The sequence below is a fragment of the Notolepis coatsorum genome (genome assembly GCF_963971535.1).
Source record: "Notolepis coatsorum genome assembly, chromosome: 18".
Classification (NCBI taxonomy): domain Eukaryota; kingdom Metazoa; phylum Chordata; class Actinopteri; order Aulopiformes; family Paralepididae; genus Notolepis; species Notolepis coatsorum.
In genome coordinates, this window is record NC_140182.1 from 83,215,317 (window position 1) to 83,234,827 (window position 19,511).

Here is a 19,511-nt window from a genome sequence, read left to right on the forward strand (position 1 = left end):
GAACGGAATGCAGTGCCTGCGACGCGGGTCTTGATTGATTGATTGATTGATTGATTGATTGATTGATTGATTGAAAATTGTATTAACAGATCATGCTGGACCTACAAAAGGCCTTTGACACTGTCAATCACTCCATTCTTGATTGAACATTTTATTAACAGATTGCAGAATGGGTACAGTACAGTACAGCTCAATACACACAATTGTTAAGGGGATGCAGACCAGAGAAAGACTTCCGCCCTGCCACAGGACTATTACTCCTGTGCATTGCCCTGTCACAGGAGTAATAGTCCTGTGGCAGGGCGGAAGTTCCAATCTGGACCGAGGCTCCGAGTCTGCAGCTCGACCCTACTCGCGAGATCTGGCGGTCAAAGCATGGCGGGCAATAACCCTTTACAGCGTGGATGTGTTAATAATGATTTGAAGATGTTTACACTTTTTTTTACAACCCTACTGTTCTCCCAAGAATTAAATAAAGGTTTGATGATGATGACATGTCCTAGAAGAGAGATATAGATAGAGTGGGTGTGTTTGTGTTTGTACATGGAAGTTATACTCACATCAGCTTAAGGGAGATACCATCCATGTCAATTCAGCATAGGATGATTCAGATGGCCTTGTGGTCAGCAGGGTCCCCCTCTGGCTGCTGGCCTCTGGTAGAGGTGTAGATCACCAGTGTCATCCCTCTGAGAACACAATTAGACTTTAGACAGTGGCTTGCGAGCACGATGAGCCTCATTTCTTTATTTTGTGATTGCTCTATCTATCTGATCTTATTACAAAATACTTGCCTCCTAGATCACTAAATGCGGGGCTCCTATCCTATTGAACATATTTTACTTTGTGTGTTTATTTTAACAATAATTTGTGATGCCATCACACAAACTGGCATTTAAAGGGTAAAATTTCAAAAAGTCCTGCACCAGAATGCAGGAAATTAAGTTTTTGTAACAAAATAATTGTGTGTGTGTGTGTGTGTGTGTGTGTGTGTGTGTGTGCGTGCGTGTGCGTGTGTGTGTGTGTGAGAGAGAGAGAGAGAGAATGATGGACAATTGCTTGCTGTGTGAGAGAGAGAGAGAGAGAGAGAGAGAGATACACTGTAAAAAGTAACCAGCATTTCACAACATTTAACAGTATTATCTTACAGTAACATATTGTAATTAAGGCCTCCTGTAATATCCCAACAAATACATGTAAAAAAGACAGTATCTTTTGATTTCACATTATATTATTCTTATTTCACAATAAAATACCGCAATCAAAATCCTCTGTAATATCACATCAGATGTTGTAATCTCACAATAGCATACCAACATATCACATTATATTATTCTTATTTCACAATAAGATACCGCAATCAAAATCCTCTGTAATATCACATCAGATGTTGTAATATCACAGTAGCATATGAATATTTCACATAATTTATTTATTATTTCACAATAAAATATTGCAATCAAAATCCTCTGTAATATCACATCAGATGTTGTAATCTCACAGTAGCATATCAACATATCACATTATATTATTCTTATTTCACAATAAGATATTGCAATTTTATACAAAACAAGACGAAAGTGTTTCTCTGTAATATCACATCAGATGTTGTAATCTCACAATAGCATATCAATTTATCACATTATATTATTCTTATTTCACAATCAAATATTGTAATTTTATACAAAACAAGACGAAAGTCTTTCTCTGTAATATCACATCAGATGTTGTAATCTCACAATAGCATATCAACATATCACATTATATTATTCTTATTTCACAATAAGATACCGCAATCAAAATCTTTTGTAATATCACATCAGATGTTGTAATCTCACAGTAGCATATGAATATTTCACATAATTTATTTATTATTTCACAATAAAATATTGCAATCAAAATCCTCTGTAATATCACATCAGATGTTGTAATCTCACAGTAGCATATCAACATATCACATTATATTATTCTTATTTCACAATAAGATATTGTAATTTCATACAAAACAAGACGAAAGTGTTTCTCTGTAATATCACATCAGATGTTGTAATCTCACAATAGCATATCAATTTATCACATTATATTATTCTTATTTCACAATAAAATATTGTAATTTTATACAAAACAAGATGAAAGTCTTTCTCTGTAATATCACATCAGATGTTGTAATCTCACAATAGCATATCAATTTATCACATTATATTATTCTTATTTCACAATAAAATATTGTAATTTTATACAAAACAAGATGAAAGTGTTTCTCTGTAATATCACATCAGATGTTGTAATCTCACAATAGCATATCAATTTATCACATTATATTATACTTATTTCAAAATCAAATATTGTAATTTTATACAAAACAAGACGAAAGTCTTTCTCTGTAATATCACATCAGATGTTGTAATCTCACAATAGCATATCAACATATCACATTATATTATTCTTATTTCACAATAAGATACCGCAATCAAAATCCTCTGTAATATCACATCAGATGTTGTAATCTCACAGTAGCATATGAATATTTCACATAATTTATTTATTATTTCACAATAAAATATTGCAATCAAAATCCTCTGTAATATCACATCAGATGTTGTAATCTCACAGTAGCATATCAACATATCACATTATATTATTCTTATTTCACAATAAGATATTGTAATTTTATACAAAACAAGACGAAAGTGTTTCTCTGTAATATCACATCAGATGTTGTAATCTCACAATAGCATATCAATTTATCACATTATATTATTCTTATTTCACAATAAAATATTGTAATTTTATACAAAACAAGATGAAAGTATTTCTCTGTAATATCACATCAGATGTTGTAATCTCACAGTAGCATATCAACATATCACATTATATTATTCTTATTTCACAATAGAATATTGTAATTTTATACAAAACAAGACGAAAGTCTTTCTCTGTAATATCACATCAGATGTTGTAATCTCACAATAGCATATCAACATATCACATTATATTATTCTTATTTCACAATAAGATACCGCAATCAAAATCCTCTGTAATATCACATCAGATGTTGTAATCTCACAGTAGCATATGAATATTTCACATAATTTATTTATTATTTCACAATAAAATATTGCAATCAAAATCCTCTGTAATATCACATCACATTTTTTTATCTCACAGTAGCATATGAATATTTCACATAATTTATTTATTATTTCACAATAATATATTGTAATTTTATTAAAAAAAACAAGACAAAAGTCTTTCTCTGTCATATCACATCAGATGTTGTAATCTCACAATAGCATATCAACATATCACATTATATTATTCTTATTTCACAATAAGGTGTTATAAGTGGTTGCTAGGGTGTTTCTAGGTGGTTTCTGTTATGGGTGGTTGCTAGGGTGTTTCTAGGTGGTTGCTAGGGTGTTATAAGTGGTTGCTAGGGTGTTTCTATGGTTGCTAGGGTGTTATAAGTGGTTGCTAGGGTGTTTCTAGGTGGTTGCTAGGGTGTTATAGCTGGTTGCTAGGGTGTTTCTAGGTGGTTGCTAGGGTGTTTCTATGGTTGCTAGGGTGTTATAAGTGGTTGCTAGGGTGTTTCTAGGTGGTTGCTAGGGTGTTTCTAGGTGGTTGCTAGGGTGTTATGGGTGGTTGCTAGGATGTTTCTAGGTGGTTGCTAGGGTGTTATAAGTGGTTGCTAGGGTGTTTCTAGGTGGTTGCTAGGGTGTTTCTAGGTGGTTGCTAGGGTGTTATGGGTGGTTGCTAGGGTGTTTCTAGGTGGTTGCTAGGGTGTTATAAGTGGTTGCTAGGGTGTTTCTATGGTTGCTAGGGTGTTATAAGTGGTTGCTAGGGTGTTTCTAGGTGGTTGCTAGGGTGTTATAGCTGGTTGCTAGGGTGTTTCTAGGTGGTTGCTAGGGTGTTTCTATGGTTGCTAGGGTGTTATAAGTGGTTGCTAGGGTGTTTCTAGGTGGTTGCTAGGGTGTTTCTAGGTGGTTGCTAGGGTGTTATGGGTGGTTGCTAGGGTGTTTCTAGGTGGTTGCTAGGGTGTTATAAGTGGTTGCTAGGGTGTTTCTAGGTGGTTGCTAGGGTGTTTCTAGGTGGTTGCTAGGGTGTTATGGGTGGTTGCTAGGGTGTTTCTAGGTGGTTGCTAGGGTGTTATAAGTGGTTGCTAGGGTGTTTCTAGGTGGTTGCTAGGGTGTTATAAGTGGTTGCTAGGGTGTTTCTAGGTGGTTGCTAGGGTGTTATATATGGTTGCTAGGGTGTTTCTAGGTGGTTGCTAGGGTGTTATAAGTGGTTGCTAGGGTGTTTCTAGGTGGTTGCTAGGGTGTTATAAGTGGTTGCTAGGGTGTTTCTAGGTGGTTGCTAGGGTGTTATATATGGTTGCTAGGTTGTTTCTAGGTGGTTGCTAGGGTGTTTCTATGGTTGCTAGGGTGTTATAAGTGGTTGCTAGGGTGTTTCTAGGTGGTTGCTAGGGTGTTATGGGTGGTTGCTAGGGTGTTTCTAGGTGGTTGCTAGGGTGTTATAAGTGGTTGCTAGGGTGTTTCTAGGTGGTTGCTAGGGTGTTTCTAGGTGGTTGCTAGGGTGTTATGGGTGGTTGCTAGGGTGTTTCTAGGTGGTTGCTAGGGTGTTATAAGTGGTTGCTAGGGTGTTTCTAGGTGGTTGCTAGGGTGTTATAAGTGGTTGCTAGGGTGTTTCTAGGTGGTTGCTATGGTGTTATAAGTGGTTGCTAGGGTGTTTCTAGGTGGTTGCTAGGGTGTTATAAGTGGTTGCTAGGGTGTTTCTAGGTGGTTGCTAGGGTGTTATATATGGTTGCTAGGTTGTTTCTAGGTGGTTGCTAGGGTGTTATATGTGGTTGCTAGGGTGTTTCTAGGTGGTTGCTAGGGTGTTATAAGTGGTTGCTAGGGTGTTTCTAGGTGGTTGCTAGGGTGTTATATGTGGTTGCTAGGGTGTTTCTAGGTGGTTGCTAGGGTGTTATAAGTGGTTGCTAGGGTGTTTCTAGGTGGTTGCTAGGGTGTTATATGTGGTTGCTAGGGTGTTTCTAGGTGGTTGCTAGGGTGAAAAGCATGGTGAAGAGGTCGTGACCCGGGTGGGCGGGGTCTGCCATGATCTTCCTCGCCCTCCTCAAGGCCCTGGAGGAATGTAGGGACTTGAGGGAGGGAAGGGGGCAGCCGATCACACTCTCCGCTGATCGTATCACCCGCTGCAGCCTTGTCCCTGACCGTGGCTGCAGGGAACCAGGTGATGATGGAGAGGGTGAGGATGGACTGGATGATGGCAGTGTAGAACTGGACCATCATAGTCCTCTGCAGCCTAAACTTCCCTAACAGGGGAGCCTATATCATTGGGACAGGTCTCTGCTCATCAGCAAGGAAAGGTACTGCTTTGGGGAGAAAGTATATCATCTATCACTACTGCCACCAGGTGTGGGAGGGTGCGGGTAGTATTAGGAGAAGTGTGGGTGTGTGGGGAATTACTGCGAGTCGCCCTAGAGGGCAAGAAGGACCAGCTCACTACCCCTAGGTTAGTAAATCCTATAGGCCCCATCCACCACTCTGCTAAAGCTCCACTCTACTCCTGCACTAAAGTCAGGGATTCAGTTGGACTCAGATCTGCATGCTGCGTTCCCCCTACCTGGTGAACGTTCATAGGGATAATCCACCCTGCTACACAAACATCTCAAAACAAACTGGTCAGACTACATGCTTGACCTTACTCCTAGAACCCACCTCACCCCTGCCCACTTTGACAACCTAGGATGGCTTAGAGACGACAGAGTACATCAACATGCAATGGGCCTGGTACCCAGATTCGGCTCAATCAGGGACTAAACATGTTTCGCAATTATGCCAGATCAATGTGGAACGCCCTACCCAAAGCTGTAAAGGAATGTGAATCACTACCCACTTTCAAAACCACTCTCAAAGAACACCTATACGGGAGACTGCAATTCGAAACTGGCCCCTGTAAATGTCCTAACCCAACCCCCTCCAATGTACAGTAAATTACCAAACATGGTTTTGTCAATATTCCAATGTGCTTGTATACAGTTGTACAGTGTCCACCCACCCCTCCTATACCCAACCTACCCAACCCCCCCACCCCACCCACCCAACCATCTCCAATGTACAGCCCCCCCCCACCCCACCCCACCTAATGTACGGTTTCATAAATGTATAGATGTAGCAGTACTGTCTGTATGTCATGTATGTGTGTGTGTGTGTGTGTGTGTAAATGAATGAACCGAAATATGTAGTTTGCTGATAGATACACAAAATGGGTTTATTTATGTTGATTTAATTTGGTTGTGTTGATGTTTCCATTTTTGCAAAATGCATATTCTATTTGTTTTACACAATAAGTCTATTGGTGTGTTGTGTGTGTGTAAGGGCAGGTGTAGAAGATTTTTTCTTCTTCCTGTTCCTTTCGGCCATGGTATTTGGTGAATTATATGTACTGTTGGACTGTGGTAATTCCATGTACGAATAAATAAATGATGATGACGATGTATGTCCTGATGAATTGAAAGGTTATGGGGGACCCTGATGTAAACAAGACGAAAGTCTTTCTCTGGTCTGCATCCCCTTAACAATTGTGTGTATTGAGCTGTACTGTATTGTACCCATTCTGCAATCTGTTAATAAAGTTTTCAATCAATCAATCAATCAATCAATCAATCAATCAATCAGTACCCGTTCTGCACCTGCGTATTGGGGGCCACTATATAATGCATGATTAGGAGACATGTTGAGACTTGTCTAGGCTGCCTGCACACACACCAGCTTCCTGGGCGGGCGCCTCCCAGAATGCACTACACCTGTACCTTGCCTCCCAGAATACCTGCACCTTCCTCCATTGTTGTATCAGCGTGTGCTGTATCTCTGCATCGTTAATCGACAATAAAACGTGAGTATATAGTTCATGATAAAGTCGATGGTGGATATTATTCTGTATCTATGATTTCGATTGCAAACGCCAGCGGAGTAGCGCTGTGTTCGTTTTTTACATGGTTATGCGTTTTTACACGTTATGTGTGCCTGCTGCTAATGTTAGCTGTTAGCTATGTCTGACCTCTGTTGGGTAATGCAACGTTGCCTACCAAACAACGGGACCACTGTTTTTTTTTTATATTGCTCCTGGCTGTTCAAACTAATTTTACCGTGTGAAAGAGAGGAAAGTTGGTTCATTTCCACAAACTACCAGTGAAAAAGTGTTGTTCTGAACTGGAGCTATAGTATAGCCAGCCATTTAGCTACCTGGCTACCTATATAGCTTCAGTTCAGCTAACTAGCTACATGCAGCATTTAGCCAGTGATGGGCAAGCTACTTGGAAAATGTAGTAAGCTACACTAGTTACTCTCGATTAAATATAGCTCAACTACAATGGAAGCTATCCCCAGATAAATGTAGCAAGCTACACTACAAAAATAGCACACTACTTTTTTTTTTTTTTTTTTACTTTACTTTATGATCAGGTTTCCACCAAACAAATACAGTAGGCAGGCAAAAGAAAGTTCAGTTTGTTTATGAAACAAGCCCTCGGTCTGGCTTTTTGTGTCATCATTTTAACATGAACTTGTATTATGTACAAAATGTTAATAAAGTATGAGGAAATAACTGTGGAAACGTAATAAATAAAAGGCCAAATCAATCAAATAAACACTAAAATATATACTCTCTCTATTGGAATGGAGACTTTTCAGCACAGGATAAACTGCCCACTTTATCAACCAAAACTTCTTCAATATCAGAATTTTAACTAATAATAACTGTCTTACTGAATTTTACTATTATGCTACCATGTCTATACTACCACCAACTATGCTGTCTATACTACAGTATGTACTCGGAGTATAACACTCAAGCTCGACACTGCTAGACAAACAATACTAATTTATAGACTATTTGTTTCCTGTGCAGTACACCTGAGATTAATCACCTCATGCAGTACTGTTTGACATGAATTTATGCGTCGTTCCCTGTGTTTTTTTTCTTTCCTCTTGCCTCCCTCCCTTGTCCTAGGGCCTGCCTACTGATTGCCTATGCCTGAATCTTTCCGGCCGACAAGGCGTACAGGACAGTAATCTGCACTGACGTCTCCCCAGATCCATGCACGGATTGCTTCTTGGTTGTATAGGTAGGCCTATATGCAACACAGATCGTAGTTTATAGACTATATTTGTTTCCTGTGCAGTACACCTGAGATTAATCACCTCATGCAGTACTGTTTGACATGAATTTATGCGTCGTTCCCTGTGTTTTTTTTCTTTCCTCTTGCCTCCCTCCCTTGTCCTAGGGCCTGCCTACTGATTGCCTATGCCTGAATCTTTCCGGCCGACAAGGCGTACAGGACAGTAATCTGCACTGACGTCTCCCCAGATCCATGCACGGATTGCTTCTTGGTTGTATAGGTAGGCCTATATGCAACACAGATCGTAGTTTATAGACTATATTTGTTTCCTGTGCAGTACACCTGAGATTAATCACCTCATGCAGTACTGTTTGACATGAATTTATGCGTCGTTCCCTGTGTTTTTTTTCTTTCCTCTTGCCTCCCTCCCTTGTCCTAGGGCCTGCCTACTGATTGCCTATGCCTGAATCTTTCCGGCCGCAAGGCGTACAGGACAGTAATCTGCACTAACGTCTCCCCAGATCCATGCACGGATTGCTTCTTGGTTGTATAGGTAGGCCTATATGCAACACAGATCGTAGTTTATAGACTATATTTGTTTCCTGTGCAGTACACCTGAGATTAATCACCTCATGCAGTACTGTTTGACATGAATTTATGCGTCGTTCCCTGTGTTTTTTTTCTTTCCTCTTGCCTCCCTCCCTTGTCCTAGGGCCTGCCTACTGATTGCCTATGCCTGAATCTTTCCGGCCGACAAGGCGTACAGGACAGTAATCTGCACTGACGTCTCCCCAGATCCATGCACGGATTGCTTCTTGGTTGTATAGGTAGGCCTATATGCAACACAGATCGTAGTTTATAGACTATATTTGTTTCCTGTGCAGTACACCTGAGATTAATCACCTCATGCAGTACTGTTTGACATGAATTTATGCGTCGTTCCCTGTGTTTTTTTTCTTTCCTCTTGCCTCCCTCCCTTGTCCTAGGGCCTGCCAACTGATTGCCTGCCTGAATCGTTCCGGCCGACAAGGCGTACAGGACAGTAATCTGCACTGACGTCTCCCCAGATCCATGCACGGATTGCTTCTTGGTTGTATAGGTAGGCCTATATGCAACACAGATCGTAGTTTATAGACTATTTGTTTCCTGTGCAGTACACCTGAGATTAGCCTATAGTATACGTTCATAATCTGCATGCAAACTGTAATCTCTCCTTTCTCTGGTTTCCTTTTTTCTAGGTCATCAGAGAGGTCTTTAACATACAGTATCCTGTTCAGTGGCATCTTGTTCAGTGAGGCAGCCAGGCTAACCAGTGTTCAGTGTGAGGCAGATGTAATGATTGGGTAGGTAACTATAGCACGCACAACAATGTTCCACTGTAAATATATTCGATGTCAGCATGTGTCTGAGAGTGTGCATACCTTTGTCCAGCACGCGCAGCTCCACAGTAACGCCCCCAATTATCTTTATCAGTGCGGGATACCTGACTGCTCACAGAGGTTCAGAAAACACGCATCCAATTTCCCAGATGTGGCAACATCAAATCTAATTGTTGTTACTTGGTTTGTATGTCTGTACACAGAGGAAGGGATGGGTGGGACAGCGAGAGCAGAACTTCTGATGGAGAGGACCTACGTCATCCTGCGGCGTTACTTGAATAAAATGCCTCCACCAACGATGGTGGCGGTCAAAGAAGAATGGCCTTTTCTCTTCTCTCAGACGGGGCTTTTCTCCCACTTTGGCCTCCTGACAGACACCGATGTCCTTCAAAAGATCAAAGATGCCCTGTGTCATCGAGGACGGACCATCCTTCAGTTCTGCCAGAAACTGGACAACCCGAAGATCAGGTATGTTCTGGCCAGATATCATCCAGAGGTTTCGGAGATCAGTGCCTGCATCGTCCTGCTCCTTATGGTGTACTTCAAGGAGCCTACGGAGAAACTACTGCTCGAAGTTGATGTACGTTTATTTAAATATTAAAATATTTGAAATGCGAGTGATTACATTAGGGGCGACTGAAGCTCAGTTGGTAGAGATGGTCGTTCATCGACCGTAGGGTTGGTGGTTCGAATCCTGGCTCTGACTGTCCGCATGTCGGAAGTGTCCTTGAGCAAGACACTTAACCCCCAAGTTGCTCCAAATGGGCCGAGCTGATGTGTGGTGAGCTGTAGTGCGTGGATTAGCTTATCTTCATCCTTTCATAATGTTAAATCTGCTATTGTGTGTTACTTTGTTGCAGACCTGTGCCACTGTTGCTGATGTGAATACTGCAGCACTCCCAAGCACCCCCTGTTTGATAATTCAAGGTAATAATGTTCAGGGATGAGCTTGTGTTCCTTTGCATCGAGGGGGAAAATCTGACCGAAGGCAGTTTGTGATACGGCACACATATGACGCTTATAAATAATATCCTGAGCTGGCATGTCTCATGTTCAACTTTGTCAGTGCTGTAAAGTTGAAACCATTTTAAATCTTAGACAAACAAAACACTTTGCTTTCATGAAATATTGTAAGCCGTCATTTGAGGCTTTATAAAAGCAGCACAATGAACACAAATCTGTCAGTGCGACCTCATCTTAAATAAGAGACAGCATTGCTTGTTGTAAGAGAGGCAGAGTTGATTTGGCAAAAATATATATATATATATGCATTTTTCTTTTTCTTTTTAATAATCGAATTTTATTTTCATATTCAAATCCCATGCCCATCGAACGAAGCTTTGAAGTATTTAAGACAGCCTTAGTTCTGTGTCATGTCCTTGCAGGAATGTATACCTATCCACAACAACGCATGACGGGGTATCTGTTCATTTCAGGTGACGCAATGCAGCCTTCTGGATGGATGCTATCCATCGAGGGAGAAGTTGTGATGGGCCCACACCCATTATTTTTGCATGGGGTAGCTGCTTTATTCACCAGCTACTATGTCTTCAACCTGGAGTATCCTTCCGTTGGATCATCCACACTTGAGTTCATCCAAAGGTATTTTAACACTCTGAACACATGATCAATGTCATCAGTAAGACTTATCATGCAAAGACTATCTGGCTATTAAGTCCATGCCTTTCTACAGAGGCCATAAAGTAGATTAAATGCTTTGAGTATGAAGCCTGGAACCAACTATGTGAATTGGGACCACACCATCACTTGATGTTGCTGCTATCTTGTTAAGAAATTGACATAATGGTTTAATTCACATTATAGTATGGCTTCAAAATTCGGATGAGTAAACATTATGTTAGAGGTACCATGAAAAAACACAGGTGAGCACCTTGATAAATGCTGAGTCTATTTAAAACTGAAACGTATCTTTGCTTATTAACAGGTTCTTCTTGGGCATCAACCCGGAGAAAGGCTCCAGGGCAAAGAAGCGAAGCGCCATCAACCCTCAAGTGACCACCCTTTTTCGTAAGCTCATAGACTTTGAATGGTCTGCATCTGCATAGACAATCGTCCTTCTCCTGTCGTCCCCTGACGTGAACACCCTTCTTCGTAAGTAAGCTCATAAACTTTGGTCTGCAAAGACAATTGTCCTTCTCCTGTCGTCCCCTGACGTGAACACCCTTCTTCGGAAGCTCATAGACTTTGAATGGTTTGCAAAGACAATTGTCCTTCTCCTGTCGTCCCCTGACGTGAACACCCTTCTTCGGAAGCTCATAGACTTTGAATGGTCTGCATCTGTATAGACAATCGTCCTTCTCCTGTCGTCCCCTGACGTGAACACCCTTCTTCGGAAGCTCATAGACTTTGAATGGTTTGCAAAGACAATTGTCATGCTCCTGTCGTCCCTGCGCCTCTTTTGTTATTTTGAGTGCCTCTTTTGTTCTTTTGAGTGAGTGCATAAAGTGTATTCATTAGTTCCATTTTCGGGTAAGACCTGGAAGTACTAGTTTCATGGCGACAGTGGCTCGGGAGGTAGAGCAGTCGTCTGGCAATCCGGAGATTCCCGCTCCTCCCCGGGCAGCGTGTCGATGTGTCCTTGAGCAAGACACTTAACCCCTACATGCTCCCGTCGGTGTGTGAATGGGTAAAATGTGCACAAATTGTAAAAAAAAAGAAAAAAAACAGCCATTTACCATTTTACTTACGAATATTATTACTTTGTCTTAGTTTTGCCGTTTTGAGCAGTGTTGACCAGCAGTTTATAAAATAATATTTAAAATGTTTATTAGCAACGCCGAGCTTTCAAACCATTGCGTTTCGCTGTACGAAACTCTCGTGCAACTGTGTACCTTTGAATTTTCTCTGTGATACTTGTACAACGAGCGTTTCGCAGAGGACCAGTTCTTCAGAGTTAATATGGGATTTTCCTATGGGTCAAATGTGCACAAATTGTAAAAAAGAAAACAGCCATTTACCATTTCAAGAATAAGAATATAATTCTTTGTAATAATTCTGTCTTTTGACAATAAAATCCCATAATTAACTCTGAAGAACTGGCGAAACGCTCGTCGTACAAGGTGCATCAGTCAGCTAAAGCCGTTTTGAGCAGTGTTGACCAGAAGTTTATAAAATAATATTTAAAATGTTTATTAGCAATGCCGAGCTTTCAAACCATTGCGTTTCTCTGTCTGAAACCCTCATGCAACTGTGAGTACCTTTGAATTTTCTCTGCGATACTTGTACAACGAGCGGGATTTTCCTATGGGTAAAATGTGCACAAATTGTAAAAAAGAAAACAGCCATTTACCATTTCAAGAATAAGAATATAATTCTTTGTAATAATTCTGTCTTTTGACAATAAAATCCCATAATTAACTCTGAAGAACTGGCGAAACGCTCGTCGTACAAGGTGCATCAGTCAGCTAAAGCCGTTTTGAGCAGTGTTGACCAGAAGTTTATAAAATAATATTTAAAATGTTTATTAGCAATGCCGAGCTTTCAAACCATTGCGTTTCTCTGTCTGAAACCCTCATGCAACTGTGAGTACCTTTGAATTTTCTCTGCGATACTTGTACAACGAGCGGGATTTTCCTATGGGTAAAATGTGCACAAATTGTAAAAAAGAAAACAGCCATTTACCATTTCAAGAATAAGAATATAATTCTTTGTAATAATTCTGTCTTTTGACAATAAAATCCCATAATTAACTCTGAAGAACTGGCGAAACGCTCGTCGTACAAGGTGCATCAGTCAGCTAAAGCCGTTTTGAGCAGTGTTGACCAGAAGTTTATAAAATAATATTTAAAATGTTTATTAGCAATGCCGAGCTTTCAAACCATTGCGTTTCTCTGTCCGAAACCCTCATGCAACTGTGAGTACCTTTGAATTTTCTCTGCAATACTTGTACAACAAGCGTTTCGCAGAGGACCAGTTCTTCACAGTTAATATGGGATTTTCCTATGGGTAAAATGTGCACAAATATGTAAAAAAAGAAGAAAAAAAAGCAGCCATTTACCATTTTACTTACGAATATGATTACTTTGTCTTAGTTTTGCCGTTTTGAGCAGTGTTGACCAGCAGTTTATAAAATAATATTTAAAATGTTTATTAGCAACGCCGAGCTTTCAAACCATTGCATTTCTCTGTTTGAAACTCTCGTGCAACTGTGAGTACCTTTGAATTTTCTCTGCGATACTTGTACAACGAGCGTTTCGCAGAGGACCAGTTCTTCAGAGTTAATATGGGATTTTCCTATGGGTAAAATGTGCACAAATTGTATATAAAAGAAGAAAGAAAACAGCCATTTAACATTTCAAGAATAAGAATATAATTCTTTGTAATATAATTCTGTCTTTTGACAATAAAATCCCATAATTAACTCTGAAGAACTGGCGAAACGCTCGATGTGCAAGGCGCATCAGTCAGCTAAAGCCGTTTTGAGCAGTGTTGACCAGCAGTTTATAAAATAATATTTAAAATGTTTATTAGCAACGCCGAGCTTTCAAACCATTGCGTTTCTCTGTCCGAAACTCTTGTGCAACTGAGTACCTTTGAATTTTCTCTGCGATACTTGTACAACGAGCAGGATTTTCCTATGGGTAAAATGTGCACAAATTGTAAAAAAGAAAACAGCCATTTACCATTTCAAGAATAAGAATATAATTCTTTGTATATAATTACTTGTAATAATTCTGTCTTTTGACAATAAATGCCGGCTTACCTCGTGTAATTATTTGTAATAATTCTGTCTTTTGACAATAAATGCTGGCTTACCTCATGTAATTATTTGTAATAATTCTGTCTTTTGACAATAAATGCCGGCTTACCTTGTGTAATTATTTGTAATAATTCTATGTCTTTTGACAATAAATGCTGGCTTACCTCATTTGTGCGTTTGGACTGTTGTTTTTAATGTACAATAGCCTACGTGCATTTTTGAAGTCCAGCGCAGTATACTTCCTGGCAGAAGCTCACACTTTGGTTTTCTGTCATGATTAATCACGTCATCCAATAGTATTTGACAGGAAACTATTGTATGAGCTTCCTCCAGAAGTATACTGGAGCTGGGGACTATACAGTTATGCATACCATTGTAAATTGACTGTTATTTTGCCAAATTATATAATATAATAATTATTATTATTCAATTATTTTGTTGGCAAGTCTGAAAAGTAATGCAAAAGACTTGCCAACAAAATAATTGAAAAATAATAATTATTATATTATATAATTTGGCAAAATAACAGTCAATTTACAATGATAGACATGCATAACTCTATAGTCCCCAGCTCCAGTATACTTCTGGAGGAAGCTCATACAATAGTTTCATGTCAAGATACAATAGGATGACGTGATTAAACACGACAGGAAACCAAAGTGTGACCTTCAGGAAGTGTACTGGAGCTGGACTACAAAAATACATGTAGGCTATTGTAAATACACAATACATTGTTGTAATATATATACAACAAAATAATGTGATATTACAGTAATTTCTTACAATTTGATGTTGTGAAGTCACAATACATTGTTGTAATATATATACAACAAAATAATGTGATATTACAGTAATTTCTTACAATTTGATGTTGTGAAGTCACAATACATTGTTGTAATATATATACAACAAAATAATGTGATATTACAGTAATTTCTTACAATTTGATGTTGTGAAGTCACAATACATTGTTGTAATATATATACAACAAAATAATGTGATATCACAGTAATTTCTTACTGTTAGAAGTTGTGAAATTACAACAATGTATTGTACTACCATTACTGTGAAATTACAACACATTGCTGTGAAGCCATTCACAGTAAATTATTGTGAATCTTACTGTAAAAGTCATGCAAAATATTGCCAGTAATTTATTGTAATATCACAGTAATTTCTTACAGTATGAAGTTGTGAAATTACAACAATGTATTGTACTACCATTACTGTGAAATTACAACACATTGCTGTGAAGCCATTCACAGTAAATTATTGTGAATCTTACTGTAAAAGTCATGCAAAATATTGCCAGTAATTTATTGTAATATCACAGTAATTTCCTACAGTATGAAGCTGTGAAATTACAACAATGTATTGTACTACCATTACTGTGAAAGTACAACACATTGCTGTGAAGCCATTCACAGTAAATTATTGTGAATCTTACTGTAAAAGTCATGCAAAATATTGCCAGTAATTTATTGTAACTTTAGGGTGAAAAATTTTACAGTGTAGAGATTAAGTACATTTGCTGAAATACAGTTGTTCTTAATTTTCTCACTTGCTATGTGAGAATGTTAGTTATTATGTTCTCAATGCCCCTTGCATTGTATGAGTTGTGTGGAAGCGTTTGCTAGTTCTAGTGCTATCCCTTTGTACATTGTGGCTGTGTCTGACAAAAGTTAACAATAAATAATGGTATTAGGAATACATTTGCCTCCTGCGTGAACTGTGCATAGCTGAATAGACTGTATTTTAACCCCGGTCATATGGTGGTACTTGGAGAGCCAGCTACATTCTCAGGTGGTACTTGGTGTAAAAAGTTTGAGAACCACTGATCTATCATGTATAAAATTCAACTCACAATTCTACATGGGCTTCAGGTGGTGGTCTGCGTCTTCAGGTGGTGACATACTTCCCGCAACTGGCGAAGAATCTCTGAAATATTGGATTGTTTGACAGTGACACACAACAGAATATTATTTTATGCCTGAATTTCCCCAAAATGGCTAATTGGACAGCACTTCTCCACCATCAGTGGCTATACGTGTCAGATAGGTGCAGATAGGAGAATCTGTCTGAATGACAAAGAAATCGCTTAACTCTCCCTCCCTCGGCCGCTATTGGCGCGACGGTGTAGCGGTCATTCCTATATGGCTATGACTATGAGCCCAGATGCAACGAGTAATTGTCTACTCAAAATCAACTAAGTGTCATGATTACGTCATTACAACCTGGGACTTGGATGGGAGAGCAGGAAAGATCCAATGTCTTCAGTCAAAAATCCGCCAATCAATGCAAAGGTAAACATACGTCTTTAGAGACGTTTTATATAAGAATAAACACCAGTGAACTTGTGTATAAAATTCAACTCACGCTACAGGCAGTCTCTGCCTGCGTGCAACTGCTGGTCTCTGGTGGTAATTCAGGAATGGCTTCAAGTTCCTCTGGCGAAGAATCTCTGAAATATTGAATACGACAATAAAAATGTTATGCCAGTGAGAGAGGGAGACGGAGATAGAGGGAGAGACAGACATAGCACTGCTGTGTCATCAAATGACAAAGGCTTTGGCAATGTAGGTGTTGTGTGAAGTGGAGGGGGTCGAGGTGAGAGAGACAGAAAGACAGAGATGAAAACACAGATAAAGGTGTGAAGTTTGAAGTGGGGTGAGAGAGACAGACAATATTGAATTGAAAGATAATACTTACTGAGCTGAATCAATGGCAGTGTGGTAATAGGGGCTGGAGTTATACATTGGCATTCCTAGAGAAAGAGCAACATAATTAACAAAATAAGGAAAAAATAAGCACCATCAAAGTAGTTATCAATGAGCACCATATAACCTACAGTAGCAAGTGTACCTAGCTCCATATACCTAGCGCATGTCTGGTGGTAAAACCAAAACATGATTTGAGAATGTGTTAGTTAACTCACCTTGATAGCGGCGATGATTGCCAGCGAATTCTAAAAAGAAGACGATCAAAATATTCAAAAAACCTTGTATGCAATTTATCAAGACTGTGTATATTATATATAAGTGTAACGGAGGTACCGCAGTATATCCACAGTCACGGGTACAAGTAGTGACGTGGCTGTGGATGGTAAGCGGTACTGCAAGTAAACTCACTCCCCAGAGGCATCCAGACCCGGAAGCAAGCAGTGAATTCACTTCTTGCTTAGTGGTCTGTGATGCCGCCCGCGGCGCCGGCGTCCGGGGTTCAACTCCCACTCAGGGCGATCCCTTAACAGGGGTCGAATCGACTAAAACACAACGCAGACAAGATCACACCGGCTACATGTGGTGCCGTGACCCGGATGCCCTGGGTGGAGTGAGTTTAGTGGGGTGAGTGTAACGGAGGTACCGCAGTATATCCACAGTCACGGGTACAAGTAGTGACGTGGCTGTGGATGGTAAGCGGTACTGCAAGTAAACTCACTCCCCAGAGGCATCCAGACCCGGAAGCAAGCAGTGAATTCACTTCTTGCTTAGTGGTCTGTGATGCCGCCCGTGACGCGGGCGTCCGGGGTTCAACTCCCACTCAGGGCGATCCCTTAACAGGGGTCGAATCGACTTAAAACACAACGCAGACAAGATCACACCGGCTACATGTGGTGCCGTTAGACCCGGATGCCCTGGGTGGTGTGAGTTTAGTGGGGTGAGTGTAACGGAGGTACCGCAGTATATCCACAGTCACGGGTACAAGTAGTGACGTGGCTGTGGATGGTAAGCGGTACTGCAAGTAAACTCACTCCCCAGAGGCATCCAGACCCGGAAGCAAGCAGTGAATTCACTTCTTGCTTAGTGGTCTGTGATGCCGCCCGCGGCGCCGGCGTCCGGGGTTCAACTCCCACTCAGGGCGATCCCTTAACAGGGGTCGAATCGACTAAAACACAACGCAGACAAGATCACACCGGCTACATATATATGTTTAGAGTAGCAGGAGCTAGAAGTTCAAATATGTCAGTCTTTCAAAGCCCCATTTTTTATATATAACAAAAGGCAGAATGAACATCACTGCCGCCCTGCTGGATTAAATTCTGAATTGCAGGTAGGCCTGAATAAGTATTTACTGTGCAAAATAACCAAAACCAGATAAATAATATCTGTTTTTTATGAAGCACAGATCATGTTAATTAAGTATTCTGAGTCTGAGCAGACAGAAAACCATCTTACCCTCAGCAAGGGATTACTTTGTGCTGAAGACCCACAATGCAACACAACAACTGCAAGCTAAAATGCCTCACATACAAAACGAAATAAAATAGAGCCATGGCTGTGTCCCAAGTTTAACACAATTGAACTATAATAAAGTATTTGTTAACACTAGTTACAACAATGCTTATGTAACTATTAAAAACGTACATTTTAATCACGAAACAAAATGGCAGAATAACGTTAGCTAGCATGCTAGCTAGCTAACGTTAGTAGCTATAATAATATGCATCACTATTTGCTCAAACAAGCTCCAAACTATTTGCCACGGCACAGAGATAACATTTAGTCAAACGATAACAGCCCGGTGATGGTATCTGAACGGAATCATACTATTCCCATAAGAACTCACTTACCAGTTAAGTATACCATCTAGCATGTTAGCTAATAATGCTAACAAGCTTCGTTCTAGCCTACTAGTTGCTACCACGGTAATAATTCACAAAGTAGCATGTAGTCAAACGATGACAGCAAGATTATGGTATGTGAATGGCATAATACATAATATTGTCAATGACTTACCAAGGAGTTTGGCTCAGACTATTTGTCAAGCCAGTCAGTGAAGACACCATCCATCGCGCCAAAGTGTTTGAATACCTCAAGTCCTGTGAGATCTTCTAGGTCTCGCGAGTTGCTTAGGACTATACCCTCTCGAAGGGGAGGGGAGGGGGAGGAGGGGAGGGGGAATCTACTAAATTGATTCAACGACAGTTTTTCAAATGTTGAAATGGTATCTGTAATTAAATATTGAATCAACATAGCTTTTTCAACCTCAACCAAAAATAACCAATCTGACTGTACATTGGAGGTGGTTGGGTGGGTGGGGGGGTTGGGTAGGAGGGGTGGGTGGGGGACACTGTACAACTGTACATAAATATTACAGTGACAGTCCAGTTGAGTTAATGGATGGAGGGGGGGGGGGGGGCGTTGACTTGCAACGGATGGACTATAGTGCAGCAATGCAAGTTCAATTCACAGTTATTACTACAGACCGGTGGCACTCACCTCTGTGGTCATGAAATGTTTCGAGAGGCTGGTCAAGGACCACATTTGTGCCTCCCTCCCCAGTGATATGGACCCTA

At 40.1% G+C, this 19,511-nt stretch overlaps 1 long non-coding RNA gene across 1 annotated transcript; it reads right to left on the reverse strand.

Annotated features, from left to right (window-relative positions):
• Window positions 1-624: 624 nt before the first annotated feature.
• LOC311244759 lies at window positions 625-19,029 on the reverse strand. Its single transcript, XR_014620720.1, has 6 exons — window positions 18,952-19,029; window positions 17,151-17,180; window positions 16,925-16,979; window positions 16,592-16,676; window positions 16,080-16,153; window positions 625-686 (listed from the first exon to the last, which is right to left on the reverse strand). It is a non-coding gene; the product is annotated as an uncharacterized lncRNA (long non-coding RNA).
• Window positions 19,030-19,511: the final 482 nt, after the last annotated feature.